Genomic DNA, 15,753 nt, shown 5'->3' on the forward strand with positions numbered 1-15,753 from the left:
CAGACGTGGTCCAGGAAACAGGGGGTGTGGCGAGGCGATGTGGCGAAGGGGTGTGGCGAGTCTACCCGTTAATTCCCGCACTAATCGACCTTAATCCATTCACCTCTTAAATTTAAGGTCAAGCAGATTCGAGATAACATAAAAATGCTATCAAATGTACTTTAAAAGAGGAAATTAGGATTCCCCATTTTTTTAAATCTCATGTTGTCTTAGAGCAGTAACCGAAAGACACAACGGCACTGTATACAAGAAAAAGTTACGTTAATTTTGAGAACTGCGAGTGTTTGTGTCTCAGTGCTGCTTGTATATAACTGCCCATTCAAACTATAAGTGTAAGATATGGATGTATTTTTGATGATGTTCCTGAAGGCCTTCACAAGCGGACAGGGATGCATGCGAATTAACAAGACATTAAAAACTTTACGCGATTTTAAACACCATGTAGAGAAACTATGAAGAATATTCCATGATATTGTAGCGCCACCATCATCATCGGCAGATTGGCCAGCTGGCACAGAACACACTCGGCACACCGCTGGAACGGCCCCCTCGTTTCTACTCGCCTCGTCGTGTTCATGGCGCAGCCAGCGCAACCACAATAAACGTGGGCTCGGCCGCACCGCCTCATCGGCCGCCTACAATTTGGTGACCCGGACAAGCGGCTTCGCCATGGCTTCACAACGCTGCTTCCCTTGCTACAGCGCGGACGACGGCACGCGAAGAACGTTCCCCGCCCTCCCAGACCTTCCCTTGCTGATCCCGTTTGATTCCATCTCAGACCACGCTGCATGGTTCGTCATCTTGGAGAGCCATTTTTATGTAAATGACATCTGCTCCCCGGAAATCAGGTACCTCTTGACACTACAGAAGCTACCTGCTGACCTCATTGAGCAGATCCAGCTGCCGACCCCAGGACCCGGTGCGTATGACAACTTGAAGGCCGCTGTCCTAAACCATTACGGTATAGGAACGCCTTTGTCCACACCACCACGCCTTCCAACGGCATCCGTTGATTACACGTCGCCGGCAGGTCCACCCTCGCCTGATCAACAAGCGCGAGCCCCGACTACGACTTGCGGCACTTCCGAATTGGCGTTTCTCTTAGCCATCTCGACGCCACACCATGGCGCGGTCCCACACGTTGTTGCGTCTCCTGCACAAACCCACCCATGTGTGGACTGCTTTGCCGCTAACAACTGGGACACTTCACCGCCTTGGCCGCACGGCACTGGTGAGAAGGATCTTTCAGACCCTTCTCCTCCCCGCACACGCGAGCCCTCTCCCCCGCCACCGGTGGAACAGCTTCCAGCAGTCGACAACAGCTCGAGATCCTCGGAAGTGCAACTGACACTCGAAACTGATCAGACTGCCTCCGACAGTCCTGACACCCTGGCTACGATGGAGACACCGGAGAAACAACTGCGGGACAAGCGTCTCAAGAAATGTCGCCGAAAGAAAAATATCTTGTCCTCGTGCACTCAGACGCGCCGCAAACTGGCTACCCCACCTCGACCGATTCCCTGCTACACGAGCGTATTCGGTATACGGGGTCGCAGGCGCTGTGCTCTCCGACCCCGGATGAAACCAGCGCGAGTGCACTGCACGACAGGAACTCGACACACCGGTAGTTCGAGAGACGCTTGTCGTTGGCGCCCTCCGCTGCTCCGTCTCGCACGGCGCGTGCGCACGTTGCCCAGACAGCGACACATCCCTAGAGCAAACACCACAGCACAGTCAAGCCCGAACTCCAGTCGTCATTCTGCTGCACGGCTCTTCACCTTGCCGATGTCGTTGGAGTTACGCCTGCCGTTCGCTCCACCATCAATTGCAGCAGCCGCTTCGCATCACGCAATGCGTCCGCGGCCGCACTCCCAGCCTCGTCCACCAGAGGTTGCCCACATCCTGGACGCTACCTCGCCGACGACCAGGACCGTGCCGTTTAGTCAACCCCTGCCACTTGACCACTGACTGCCCACGGACTTTTCCTGACTACGGACAAATTGTACATACCTGTACATAGTGCATAGTGTATTTCCCTGCATTGCTATTTACATTTGCCACTTTACCGCGCTTCACGCTAGGGGGGGGAGCCTTGTAGCGCAGCGCCACCATCATCATCGGGAGATTGGCCAGCTGGCACAGAACACACTCGGCACACCGCTGGAACGGCCCCGTCGTTTCTACTCGCCTCGTCGTGTTCATGGCGCAGCCAGCGCAACCACAATAAACGTGGGCTCCGCCGCAACGCCTCATCCGCCGCCTACAATATATTGCCTCGTAATATGCGTTATAACTTAAGTTATTCCAAACGTAAAAGATAATTGGGAGAGATGGGCAGTGCTTAACGCAAACTGATAGTATATACGGACATTACATTAAATTGAGGGAAATAATTAGAAGAGAACATGATGGGCCTTAGGAACTGCAGACTACGCAAAATATTTCATGGTTCTGTCTGGGGAGTGGCAAAATATCTTCAGACGGAAGGTAGGGTACCGAACTGGAAAACTAGAAATCACATTTTTGAAGCCTCGGAACCGGCTCGGAACGGTTCCTTCGATTCGTTCCGGTTCGGTTCAGTTCCAAAATGGCGGAAAAAATACGGTTCCGGTTCAGTTCCGGTTCCGGGCAAAAATTCGGGTTCGGTTCCGGTTTTCGGTTCGGTTCCGGTTCCGGTTCGACACCCTGGTGCAAACACGCCGGTGCGCCTTCCCGCACGGCACTGCTAGCGTCCCGAACCGGCACAGACGACGCCAGCAACGGCTTATCGCCGCTCTTCGAAATCAATCTGATCGTGGAAAAGAACTTCCACTTGCGAGAAAATGGATGTTATTGCAGTGAAAAATTGTGCTATATGGATTGTAATTCGTAGTTGTAACGGTAGCGGCGGTCAAATATCTACCGCGATGCTAAGCGGAAGGTTCCCAACACCGAACAGACCTAAGCGAACCAAGCCGGTTGCGAGCTGTTGGGGAAGCCCCTCTCCTCGCCGCGCGCTAGTGCGTTGCGTTTGGGTCAGAAGCAACTGCTTTAACGATACTTTTTTTGTCTACACTGCTTCTTATAATCTATCTTTATAGTGAGGTTAAAAGTGTGATAATTTATTTTTGTTACGCTCCCAATCAAGTGACCTGGGTCACCAAACTTGCAATTTCGCGTGTAACAGCCAAAACCGCAGTTTGCGATAACCGCGGTTAAAGTTTAGTAACCACGGTTAAACTTCACTGCGGTTACTTTCGCCGTGTAACTAGGGTACGAGTTTGCCACCCACCGCCGGTATAAATCCGGCTTAGAGCAAGGGAATCTGCGTAACAAGAGCCGCAGCTTAAAAACGACACTGATATGATATTTGCGTTCAGCTTCGTATAACGCACGTCGTACAGAATATTGTAATACTTCCAAGTTGAACATCTTCCCAGACGACTTCTCTGGTTGGTTTGTGCAGTTGACGGCGCAACAAGCAGGCATTTCTGGCGAAATGAGCGCGAAACCAGCCCATACGTAGCATGCGCTATGCTGGAACTGCGGCCATTTGCCCGACTTCCGTGAGGAGCGCTCGAACTTCCGGCGGCCGCTTCGCCTGAGAGCTCGAAGCGCCATCCAGCAACTCTAGTGGAGATCAGTGCTGTGCTATACTCGCGACTGGTTGCGTGATGATGAGCTCAGCAGCAGTGGTTAACGGGTATTATAACTGCAAATCAGCTGTACAATCATTGGAATTGTATCATGTTTGGACAAGCGTCGAAGGGTGCTGTCAAGAAGGCTCGTCAAGTGATGACGCGTGCGGCCACAAAGTTTGCCAAACGTTTTCACAGGAGATTAGCAGAACGTCTAAGAAAGTTTTCGCCTTCACTTTCTAAAAAAGTTGCAGGCTTGCAGCAAATTACTATTTTGACTTCATTAAATAATTAGCCAATATTACTTCATTTGTCATATTAAAACAATTATTGTATAAAATGTTAATGAACTATTTACCCTAAAAGAAATCGGACTAAAACTTTCTGTTCCTAAAGCTTTACTTATAGAAACTTATGCTGGATACCAAGAAATTTCATATCTTGCTTGCTTCTTTACTTATAAAGAAATATAAAAAGGGATTAGGAAAAACAGCAACGCATTCAGTGATCACTGTTGAGTTATGCTACCTGCGCGGTTAACATGAAGAACTGCAGTTTTTTCAATCAAAACCTTGTTACTGCATGCTGTTTCGTGCCGTGTGTAATTGTGCATTGTTCCGTGTGCCAATGTTGAAAAAAATTGGCCCCAATCCATGCTGTGAACGTGGCTGGGCTCCGAAGCTGTGAACGACACCCACAACGAGTGCCCATTCGACGTCACTTGGATTTACACACGTGGCTCTACAAAGAGTGAAACCAGAGGTTCGGGCAGCCGTTTCCCGGATTTTGCGGAGTTTGAGTCCGAACGAAGCGGCCACGGATGAGAGAAAACGGAGAGGAGCGTCTGGCGAATGGTATGAAGGAGGAGGGCGGCAGACGCGGCTATGCCTGTCTCACTGACTCCACCTCAGTTTTGTTTTATGCGTTTCTGCCATGGCCGTGACACTTTCTCGAGACGCTATTCTGTTCGGCGCTAATACATACCACGTGAATGCTGTTATCATATATTAGACGGTTTGCAATTCACACAGGGGCTTTGAATGAGCGCAGGTGGTAAACCGGCCGCTGTGCTCGTTTAGTCTACAGTCTGTCTGTCCTCCTCGTGTGGGCGTAGCTTAGTCTTTTTTTTTCGGTACAACGACAGGCTCTCGCTCTATTTCATTTTCGGGTCGAGGTTCGATACCTAGCGGTGCCAGCACTAGTTTCTTTTATTAACCCCGGTTGTTTCCTACTGACGCGGACAGGAAAATTTCCTTGGTTCGTAGAGGTATATTGCTTCCCCGTAAAAGGCTCTCGGCGCATATTACTCAAATAATCGGCCTGCTTCATGGGATCGTTGTCCGAGGTCACGCCCTGAAAGAGCAAGATCACTTGAGACACGTCCAAGCATTTATCAGCCGACTAACATATGCTTTTCTCTGTATTCCCATCAATGAAAGTAGACGGTCTCATCCGCAAAGCATACCGAGACGCCTTGCACTTACGAACTAACGCATCTACGGCCAGACTAGAGGCAAAAGGGACATACAATACGCCAGTGGAACTAACTGTAGTCGAAATGACTGTCCAAGTCAACCACCTAGCGCCCCGATCCCCGGGCAGACCCCTCTTGGAGAGACTCGGGATCGGACCAGCACAAAGTTCTGAGTCAGTGCGCCTCATCAACTTATGAACCAGAAATCATATCATCGTTCAACCGATCCTCAAAAACATGCACTCAACATTTCATACTGAAATGTGGATTCCAGACACAATACCAGATAAAAAATTCTCACTTCGTCTCCTGACGAGCTGGCGGAGTCGCCGCCTGAGTCGCCTGAGTCCCTCCCTCAATAGCCTAGGGAGACTAACAAAGAACAAGCCCTCTCGAGAATCCCCGAGGTATACGGGGCAAGAGAATGCGGAAATTAAGAAATGCCTAAAACCAATTCCCGAAAAGAGTGAGCGGGACACTAGGTTAAAAATTCAAAGCCGTGCTGGCAAAATTCGCCAAGAGCACTGGAGCCTGATTTAAAGCTCTCAACGCGAGAGTGACATTACTATGAACCGCTGCCCCGCGCATCAGCGTGGGAGGAGCAGGGGGCTCGGTCCTAATAAAACCTACAAAACCCTACTGCAGACCAATTTCGGTGAAAAGTGCTATGGCAAACCTCGAAAACGCTCATCTAAGGAGCTATGGCGCGGAATAAGATTAACAGGCTTGTCGTTTGGCAGTGGAACTCTCAGAGCTTCCTGCTCAAGAGAGTTAACCTAGGCCAATTTGTTAAAACAAAAAGCCGAAATTACACGCCGGACGCCATCTGTCTTCAGGAGACGTGTGGCCTCGCAAAATTATATATCAGGCTTTAAGTCCTACAGTGAACAGGAGAAGAACGCCTCGGATTATGAACTAAAAAATAAATCGATTGTGGCAACCCTCCTTAAGCGTAACTTCCCCGGCCATACGTCAAGAGATTGATGACAGTACAACCTTCATGGATCCCATACTCGTAGAAGTAATACCAGACAGGATACAAAAGGTGGGCAGTATCATCAAACTTAACGTATTCAACTGTCCTTGTAAAAACCAGTTTTGCCGAGCTGTTCCGCAAAACTCTAGAAATAGTCAAAGGAAACGCATAAGTAATTGTAGGAGATGTCATTGCTCATCACCCTGAGTGAAGATAGGACACCAGCAGGAAACCGTCAAGGGAAGCAATGTCTGGCTTGAGGCGCAGCAGGAGGACCTTACCCTGATGACAGATCCCGCGCACCCTATGCGAAAGAAAAACATTGTAAGTGGAGACACAACACCAGAATCGCGAAAAGCACACGAACAGAAGCCCTGTGGCTAAACACACTAGAAAACTTGAGCAGCAATCCCTTCATAATAGCGACCACATTCGAGGCAGGGATCGCATTGCACAAATGGGGGAGAAAACTCGGAATTATAGACTGGGATACTCCCGTCAGATCAGAGCAGCCGAGCTTGACTCAAGCAACGTTATTCTCCAACAGGAGGATATTGAAGATATCGAGGAATGGGAAGCACAGCTGCGTAGTAGCGTGGAGCGAGGTGCTAAAGACATAGCGGAAGAGGCAAACCACGGTCTGGCCGATGCTAGGCTACTACACATGTGGGACCCCAAGCAAAGCTTACAAAGACGACTACAAAGGCAGAAGTTAAACCGTAATTTCCGGAGACTTCTAGCAGCACTAAACCAGGAGATTGAGGACCTTGCGAACCAACGTACGCGGCAAAATTGGTACAGTACATATATGACAGCAGGGAACCCCAGATTGGCCTTGCAAATACAGGGAGCATTTTTCGTTGCGTAGTTGACTTCAAAAATAGTAAAACCACTCATAAGCACAACCGTCGCATCTTACTGCAACTATTCGAAGGGTGGGACGATGACGTAATGAAGATAGGTACCCACCCTAAGGAGGAGCTTAAATCATACGCGGGCAAGGAGAATGCACTCATGGACCGTTCCATTATGGTAGGGGAAGTACGAGGTGCCATTCTGGAACTCCGGACCAGATTTTCCCCTGCCCAGACGGCATAACGAACAAGATGCTGCGCTACCTCGACGACCGCGCTGTCGAGGCCTTGACGCGGTAAATGTACGCGTGCTTGGAACGAGGTCAAATCCCAGAGCATTGGAAAACAGCCAAGGTGGGGAAGATTTCAAAGACAGACCAAGATCACTTACGTCATGCGTAGGTAACCTAATAAAACACTGGATATTCCAAAGACTCAATAGCTACCTACAAGAGAAACGACTATTTCCAGAAACGATTATAGGTTTTCACCCGTTAATTGTAGATGCAAGAAGTCATGCTCAGGCTTAAGCGCGATATCAATGTCGGGGAGACCTGTTCCCCTTTAGACCATAGGGAAATTTTGGGGCTCAACCTAACTAAGGCACTCTAGAACGTAAAACACGCAGCGATCTTACAGAACATCGATAAATTAGGAATATGTCACAGGACGTACGAATACATCAGAAACTTTGTCACTGATAGAACGGCTACACTCGCCGTAGGGGGGATGCAATCGGCCACGTTAGGCTCGGGAGCATAGGGACGCCTCAGGGATCGGTTTTATCCCCCTTCCTTTTCAACGTGGCATGATGGGCTTCCTGAACTCCTAAAAGAAGGAGGAACTACACCTCATCTTGTACGCCGCTGCTGTCACGCTCTGGGTGGCCGGGGGTAGCGACCGGTACCCCGTCGAGCGATCGAGGCTGTGGAAGGGTACAGAAAACCGAGAGGTTTGAGTTGCTCTTCACAAAAATCAGAGCTGCTAATATACCGTCCGACCAGCAGACGGTGCAAAACGGACACGACCACTCCAAATATTCCGCTTTTAGCAGGTGATACGCACCCTATGCCGACAGTTCAGTGTATCAGGATTCTGGGCCTCGGAATTCAGGTCAATGGGAACGACATAGAAACCATACGCGCACTGGGAAAAAGCGTCTATCAAACAATTCTGCTCATCTCGTAAATTACAAACAGGAATCACGGAATGAAAGAGCATAAGTTAATGAGATTGGTGCAGGCTTTCGTTTAAAGTAAGATCACATACGTTACCTTGTACCTGAACCTTAACCGGTATGAGTAAAACTAAATACACGCTATGTTAGGCAAGGGTGTCGGAACAGGGGTTGCAACGGGAGCGATGGGTCCCCCTAACGTACGAATGTGGGAGCACTTCTCACTTGGTCAACGGGGACCTGAAAACTTCTGCTGAGCCCCAGACGGCGCGAAGAACGTTTGGTTTATTTGAAGACAGAAAACTGGTTAACATTCAGATGGTATTTAGTCGCAATCTTGGAGATGTTGCGCACTAAACAGACGCTATTTCTCGCCTTTATAAATACCCCCAATTCCTAAAAAATAGTGGTACCGATGTTACCAGCTTTCACCAAATATATAGTTGAAAGGGCTTCGTATGAAGCATTTCACAAGCTAATCTTCCGGCTCAAATATTACAGTCAAATCTGTTTATAGTGAATTGCAATATGCACCGTGATTAGTTCGATATATCCAATAGTTCGATATAGCCGAACCCGCCTATAACGAACTTATTGTTACAAGTTCACAATCCGCGGGAGCCTCCACCCCCCTCCGTCCCCCTCACCAACTCCACCATCCCCGCATGCAGAAATGAACACCTTAAAGTAGCCATTACCATACCCTAAATAATACATTTATTGCAAGTAATAAAGCTACTTTCCGTCTGAACTGCCCGCTTTCCAAAGAAAAAAGCGTTGATTTTTGTTTTCACTTTCGTTTTGCGGCTTCAACTAGCATAGCATTCTCTACACGAAACATTGTTTGCATCAGTGCGAGTAGGCGTCCTACAATATCGAAGAAGCTTTGGCATAGCACACGGACTGCCGAAAGCGCTTCATTATAAGCGTCGGACGGCTTTCACTCGCGACATCATCGTGAATATTGGCGAGCTCTTCCCATAGTTCACCAATGCTGCTGGCTTGGTCCGGTCTCGTTGACTGAGTGGGTTCCGTCAAGAGTCCCGCGCGTCGGAAACAGTTACGGAAAGTGTCGGGCGTCACGTCGTTTCATGCGAGGCGCATTTTCTCAGCCGCAACTGTTGCTCTGTGGTCGCGGCCAATACACATCTCAATCGCCGCTCCGAGACCTTGCATTTCGGCGGCCATTCTAGGCGCGCAGTGTTCGATATATCATGTGACCTTCGTTAAAAGAAAGGTTTCCCATGTATTTCCGTAACTTAAATATTTTTGTTCGATATATAGCATATTTCGCTCTATCTGGGTTCATTATAGCCGGGTTTGACTGTAGATTCCTGCGGTATCATTCATAGGATCAATGGTATATTCCCTTTGCTCCCTATATCGGGCTCATACTGTTTGGATGCAGGCCAGCTCCACTGGACAGCATGACAAATAACCTTCCACGTTAATCAGCTGAGATTTCTCTGGAAACCGTGGTTGCCCAGTCGCCTTACAATATTAGCATAATTACTAATCGCACTAATACACTAAATGCATAATCGCACAAAACGTATTTTGCGTGTCGCTAGGTTTTGACATAACTTCTGGCCTAGCTATAAAAAGAGGGGAACTAAACATGAGAAAGAAACTGCATTTGGGTCTTCATGTCATTTTTTGACTGCATGCACTGTCAACCAGGGCTAGCTACAACTTTCTAAATTTCAGATAAACCTTCATGATATTTATTTGACACATAGTATGATCATCTGGAGAAAACTGCCATAGGGCTCCTGCACTGTAGTTTGGAGACATGCAGCGCTTCCTCGTGTTGGACGCTTCTGGGTAGTACAAAAGCACATGACTTTCGTTGCCCTCAATTTGTTTCCAATTACATAGTTTAATTGCGTTGTGGCGTGTTTAAATGACTGCATACTGAGTGAAACAGCCGTTAGAGTAGTTACAGAGGCTCCAAAAAGTAATACCCACTACAACAATCTGATTTATCCGGTTTGTTCTGAGCGAGCTCTCGTAATCGTCGCGGCGTGGGACAGTATCGCCAGGACGGCTGGTCTAAGTTCGCGGTGATAACTATCGTTCTTTCTTCTTGAGTGCGGTCGACCAAAGAATGTTGAAAGTAGAATAAACACAACACGCGGCTGATCCTATAGCCTGAGGCAACTGCTAAAGGTTGCTTCAGCGGGAGCATGCAAGCGGACGCGAGAAGCGCAGCCGACTTAGAAGACACATCTGGCCTGGCACCGCCTTGAAAACGAGTGGAAATTTTGTTTGGTATTTTCGCAAACTCAATGATTCCTCCATAACGTTTTACGCCGCACGGCTTACGAAGGGCAGGGTACATATATACTACCGAGTAGGTGAGGCAATACCGTAAAATAAACAAATTAGGCGTAATTAAGGGACGGAAAACAAGCGCCACATCGCAATTCCGCTGCTAACGATATGTGTACTTCTATATTTACATAACATTACACAGTCGCATACATGGTGCCGACCCAAATATTTACATATGATCGCCGCTGACTCTGCCGGTTATCTTATAGCGCTGGGGTCGTCGCTAACAATCAGAACGCCGTCACGCCAATGTTGTCCTCAAGCGCGTCTAGACGGCGAGACAAGAACAGAGAATTGTTCGATTCCAGTTGCATTGTCCCCTATCTTCACACTTCGCCAGATTATTATAATATAATATTAGCAATTCGCTGCCTTACTTTTCTTTGCCTTCAAAGCCCCCCTCCCACCCTGTTTTCCGTGCAGCCCTCCGCATGACAGCTTCATGCAACTTCGTGCTCCAACTAAAAACGTCGCCGACTCCTATTTTATTCTATTAAAGCCGAACTAGGAATATATGATGCGACCGCGTAATTAAATAATGTCAGAGCAAACAAGAAACCAGAACGGCCACTCAGTTATGACCACTTTCTTTTGTTTTATGGCCACTACTTCAGGAATCATAAAACAGATTTCGCGCTTCCTATGTTCGCTTCATTTTGCCATAAATCACCGCAATAAAATGGGAAACTAGCTCTGCATCACGTATTCGTAACGGCGATGCAAGCAGCATTCCTTAATGAAGAGCGCAAAAAATTGTGGCTCACCGCAGCAGACGACACTGGTGTCCGCCAGACTCGCTGGCGTTTACGCGCGAACATCGCCGTTGCGTTATTGTTCTCTTTTGATCGGCTGTTATTCAAAATTCCATCTCACCAAGTGTATTCGCCTAAACAAGAAGCATTCACTTCAAATTGCAGTGCATACGATGGTCGATCGGTGAACCTGCGGGTGGCAGAGCGCCGTCACCACCGTATCACTTTCGTCGGCGCAGTGAGCGTATTTAGCGCTGCAAAGGTTTTTGCCTAATGCAATGTTGATCGCTGGAGATCGGACGCTTCGGTGATCAGCTGGATACCGTGTCACAAAGCAATATCGAGTATCGAACTGCCTAATGCCAAGTTGATTGCTGGGGATCAGACGCGTCGGTGTTCAGCTGGAGACCATGTCACAAAGCAATATATAGTATCGAACTCATTCTTTTTGTTGTTGAAACGGGATCCTACGGGACCCTATCAGCTGTGTGCTAGCCGGAAGTTCTCCCCGGAAGCCGATTGCGGAGCGCCCGCTGGGCAGTGCAGGTGCCCTATTCGCAACTCCAAGTTCCGCGACGCAGTCTGGCCACGTCAGTCAAAACAAACAAAATGGCGCCGCAAAACAGGTCCGCCGTCGCAGTTTCGCTTGCTGCCGTACTAATATTCTTACTGCAGCGTATATTCGCATTTTTTTGGCGATGAGTGGTGCACGGAAACGTCCGGTGTGACTAAGAAACCACATCGCATTTCGGTAAAGATACGCTTCCTCTTTATCGAGCCAAAAATCGTGGAAGGGCAGAGCTCGTGCGCAGCAGGGCTGTCAGAGAAGTGCAAGCACATTGCTGCGGCTCTCGTCCTCTGCGACAGGTACGTCATGCAGTTTTAACTACCATTGTTCGGGCTGTGGCAGAGCTTCGCTGTAGACTGATGAATAATGATCTGGTGTCAGCGTAAACATTAGAAAAAATATATGAGTCGGAAAAAACACTGCAAAAAGAACACTGTCCGTCTTTTGTTTGTGGCCTTTACGCTAGTATTGATGGCGCCATGTGCGCTTAGAAGCGAAGCACTCGCATATTGCCATAATCTAAATGAAAGTGGGTTCGGAAAAAAATGCATGACCCATGTGTTGTGTAGTGGGCTCCGGCGCCCTAGCGGAGGCTTTATCTCGGATTATGGCGAAAAACTGAAACGCCGTATATTCGAAGTGCGGACGTTCAGCTTGTCAATTTCTGTAGCATCGACAGGAACGAGTGTCGGTACTTGCTCTCTAGAGGCAAAATGAACGACACTCAAACTTAGAATTTAAACAGCCTTCCGTGTCACATGCATTATCAATCACTTCTATAAATTTGGTACATGGTGTGTCACTGTGTGTAGTTCCAATATTTTGCCCGTTTTATGCTTTCTGTAAAACCGGCCTTGGGTTTGTTCAAAATCATCCTTTTAATTTATGTCTTATTACGGTAACTTTGAATGATTTTAAGTAAATATGTTCTCGATTTACAATTGCGTTGTACTAATATGTGAAAGAAGTCGGTTTTATCCTCGTGTATTATATAAGTATAGTTGAATTTCATATGTCTGAGACAATTCGGCCCCACATGAGGGTTGTGGCTTAAAGTTTTTATGTTAATTTTTTATGCCTAATCTCACGTTATCGGTAATCTTACCACTACCCTGCAAGTAAGGCACTTTCTGACCCATGTACAATGCACACCAAAGCTAAAAGTAAACATCCTGTCAGTATAAACAGAGCAGGTTTAGCAACAGCCTTTCTTGGCGCGTTTCCTTCTAGGCTGTTAAATTCACTTTTTATTCTTGGTATTGGGTTGTAGTCTGATGCTGTAACAGCGTTGAAAAGGTGTTCCTTTCGCTGAGGACATTGTGCGGGATTTAGCGCCAACAAGGAAGTGCACTGTTCCCGGCAAATAATAGATCTTTGAGTTAACCTGGTTCATTCGACCACAGCTTGCAATCCTGCACGTGTGAAAGTGTTGAGTTAACAGGTGTCCAGTGGAGCTATTCAGAAATACGTATTTTCTGTAAAAGTAACGTATACTGAAGTACAACTTGGTATGTAAGAATAAGTATTTCTGTTGTTTATCAGGCATGGACTGCACCGGCATGGACTTTTCATAAGCAACTGGCTGTACCCTCCATTAAGGCCATAACCAGGCAGTAGCAACTAGTGAGGGTAATACGAGGAATAAATTAACATTGTTTACAAATGCGCCTGATTTAATTTTAACAGCATTGTCTATTTTCAGACTAGGTTTAGACGTTAGTCCTGCATGGGCAGTAGAAGTGCCTTGCTCTTGGGGAGTGAAAGTGGGCTCCCGTTTGCATCCTAGGAAAGAAATAATGAAAAGAAGAGAAAAGAAAAAAATAAAGCTGTAGGGCCAGCTGAGGAATACTGTGTTCTTTTTCACGAAACTGCACAAAAAAACTTCGCACTTTACTTTGACCATTTAGGTGACATACAGCTTTGCTTAATCGAAACGTTCAGGAGTCCACATCTCGGTGCAATTTTCGTCTATAGGGATTTTGGAAAATCATGACAAAAGCATAATCGCTTCATGAAGTTGATTTCGAATAATCCGCGTGCTGCACCTTGATATAATGTGCCAATGGCTCTGTGATATATTAGAGGGAGCAACCAAATATTAGCAGTCAGAACAGCGACTCAACGTACAGTATTGAGAAAACCAGAAGATTGAATCAGGCTTAAAGTACCCTGCAAGGCTTTTGATGTGTTGCCGTAAAATGCTATAGCAATCAGCTTTGTTGATTGGGGGAATAGTCTGGATTATCCGAGCTTGTCTGCACCATCAGTACCCTTTCAGGGAAACAGCTGTCACGTGAACGGATGGTGGGGTGGTCTTTACCAGCTCGGAGCAATGAACGCAGGGAAGCCGTTGACGTGTTTAACAACATACATTTAATGCACACACAAACAACCCTTACGCAAAGCACTCAATAATTAAACCACACACAAACGATAAACACTCACATCTCTAACTAACAATCCCAACCTACAACTCAACTCTAACCCAAAAGTCTCTACAATAAAGTTCTACACAAATCAAGTTCTAGTTAATTACTCTCGTACCACAACTCCCTAGTTGTCTCCTTTACCACCGCGTCCCTACTGGACTGGCCTACCCCGCTGTCGTCGGCGCTTACGTGTCGCCCCCGTTGCGTGGCCGCGATTCGGTGGTCGCCGTCTTCTTCTCGCTTCGGTGCCGGCGTTCGATGCGCGCGGTCACTCCTTGGACGGCGTGGGCTCCGCGCGTCCTCACTTCTTTCCTCTGTGGCTACCCCCTGGTAGCCTCTCTCGCTGGAGGTCCTTGATGCCGGCGTTCGACGCGCGTGGTCATCCCTTCGGCGGCGTGCTTCTCGGTGGCTACCCCCTGGTAGCCGCTGCCGCTGGAGGTTCCAGGTAGGCTTGGCCCGAACGTTGCCTTCTGGGGCCGTCGAGACGAACGTCGACGGAGCGTGGACGCTGGCCGCTGGTTCCCGACCGATGCCGCTGGGGCCACGATGAGACAGGTTTGTGGAGCACCTAGGATGACGGTGCCGATGCGAAGTCGGCCCGCTAACGCCCAGGCTCGGATCGCGTGGTGGATGGCCTGGCCGCGTCCCCCTGGCTCGTTCCGTGAAGCTCACGTGCTCCGGCCGGTTCCTGGTTGTCTGCCTCCCGTTGTCTTGCCTCTCCCTTCTCTTTGTGCGCCCCGCTTTTATACCCTCTGGGCTCCGTCGTAGCACACTTTTATTGGATTCTTGCCTCTTCTATGCCCTTAAATGACCATCTCGCCACCTGTCCCATGCGTGGACTTCCCTTATTGGCCGACCAGTGTGCGGCCACCTTTGCCCATTATTCCTCGGTGCGTCGGCGCTGGCGCTTGCTGATTGGCCCGCTCCTGGCGCGCATTTCAAATTGCCATTCCTTTGTTCTTTTTTGTTCCTTTTTTGGGAGCGTTTCGATGCATCCCCTCTCAGGGGGTGCCCTGACACATGACAATTACCCCCCCGCTTTAAGAGTTTTTTCTCATAAAACTTCTTCATCTTGGCCACAGAGTTCTTGTTTTTCGACCAGCGTTGCTGACTTATCATAAGTCCAATGTTCACCAGCACAGATCACTTCGCACATCACACTTTTCAGTTCACACTTCACCTCACCAATACGTCAATCTACTCAACCACTCTGCTCTAGCACATCACCGCTATCGAACATTTCAATGATCCCTTATTTGTACAGCAGTTTTTCTCAATCCACGTCAAACAAGTCTTTCCTCCTTCTGCCCCTCAATCGCACTTTGCAACTACTTCTTTTATATGTACACGTCATGCACTTACACCAAACTACTCATACTATTTGTTCTAATATCACAAATTTCAAAACCCTCTTACTCAATACGCACTTCTCAGCTACACCACTTCCATGTACGTTTCATACACTTACACCACCATACTCATACAACCTACTCGAACACATCATCAAATCAAACGCATCCATGATCTAATATTCCACACCACTATGTCCCTACCCTAACTTCGTCACTACAT

The sequence above is a fragment of the Haemaphysalis longicornis genome, unplaced genomic scaffold (genome assembly GCF_048455015.1).
Source record: "Haemaphysalis longicornis isolate Haplotype H1 unplaced genomic scaffold, Haemaphysalis longicornis Haplotype H1 scaffold_15, whole genome shotgun sequence".
NCBI lineage: Eukaryota > Metazoa > Arthropoda > Arachnida > Ixodida > Ixodidae > Haemaphysalis > Haemaphysalis longicornis.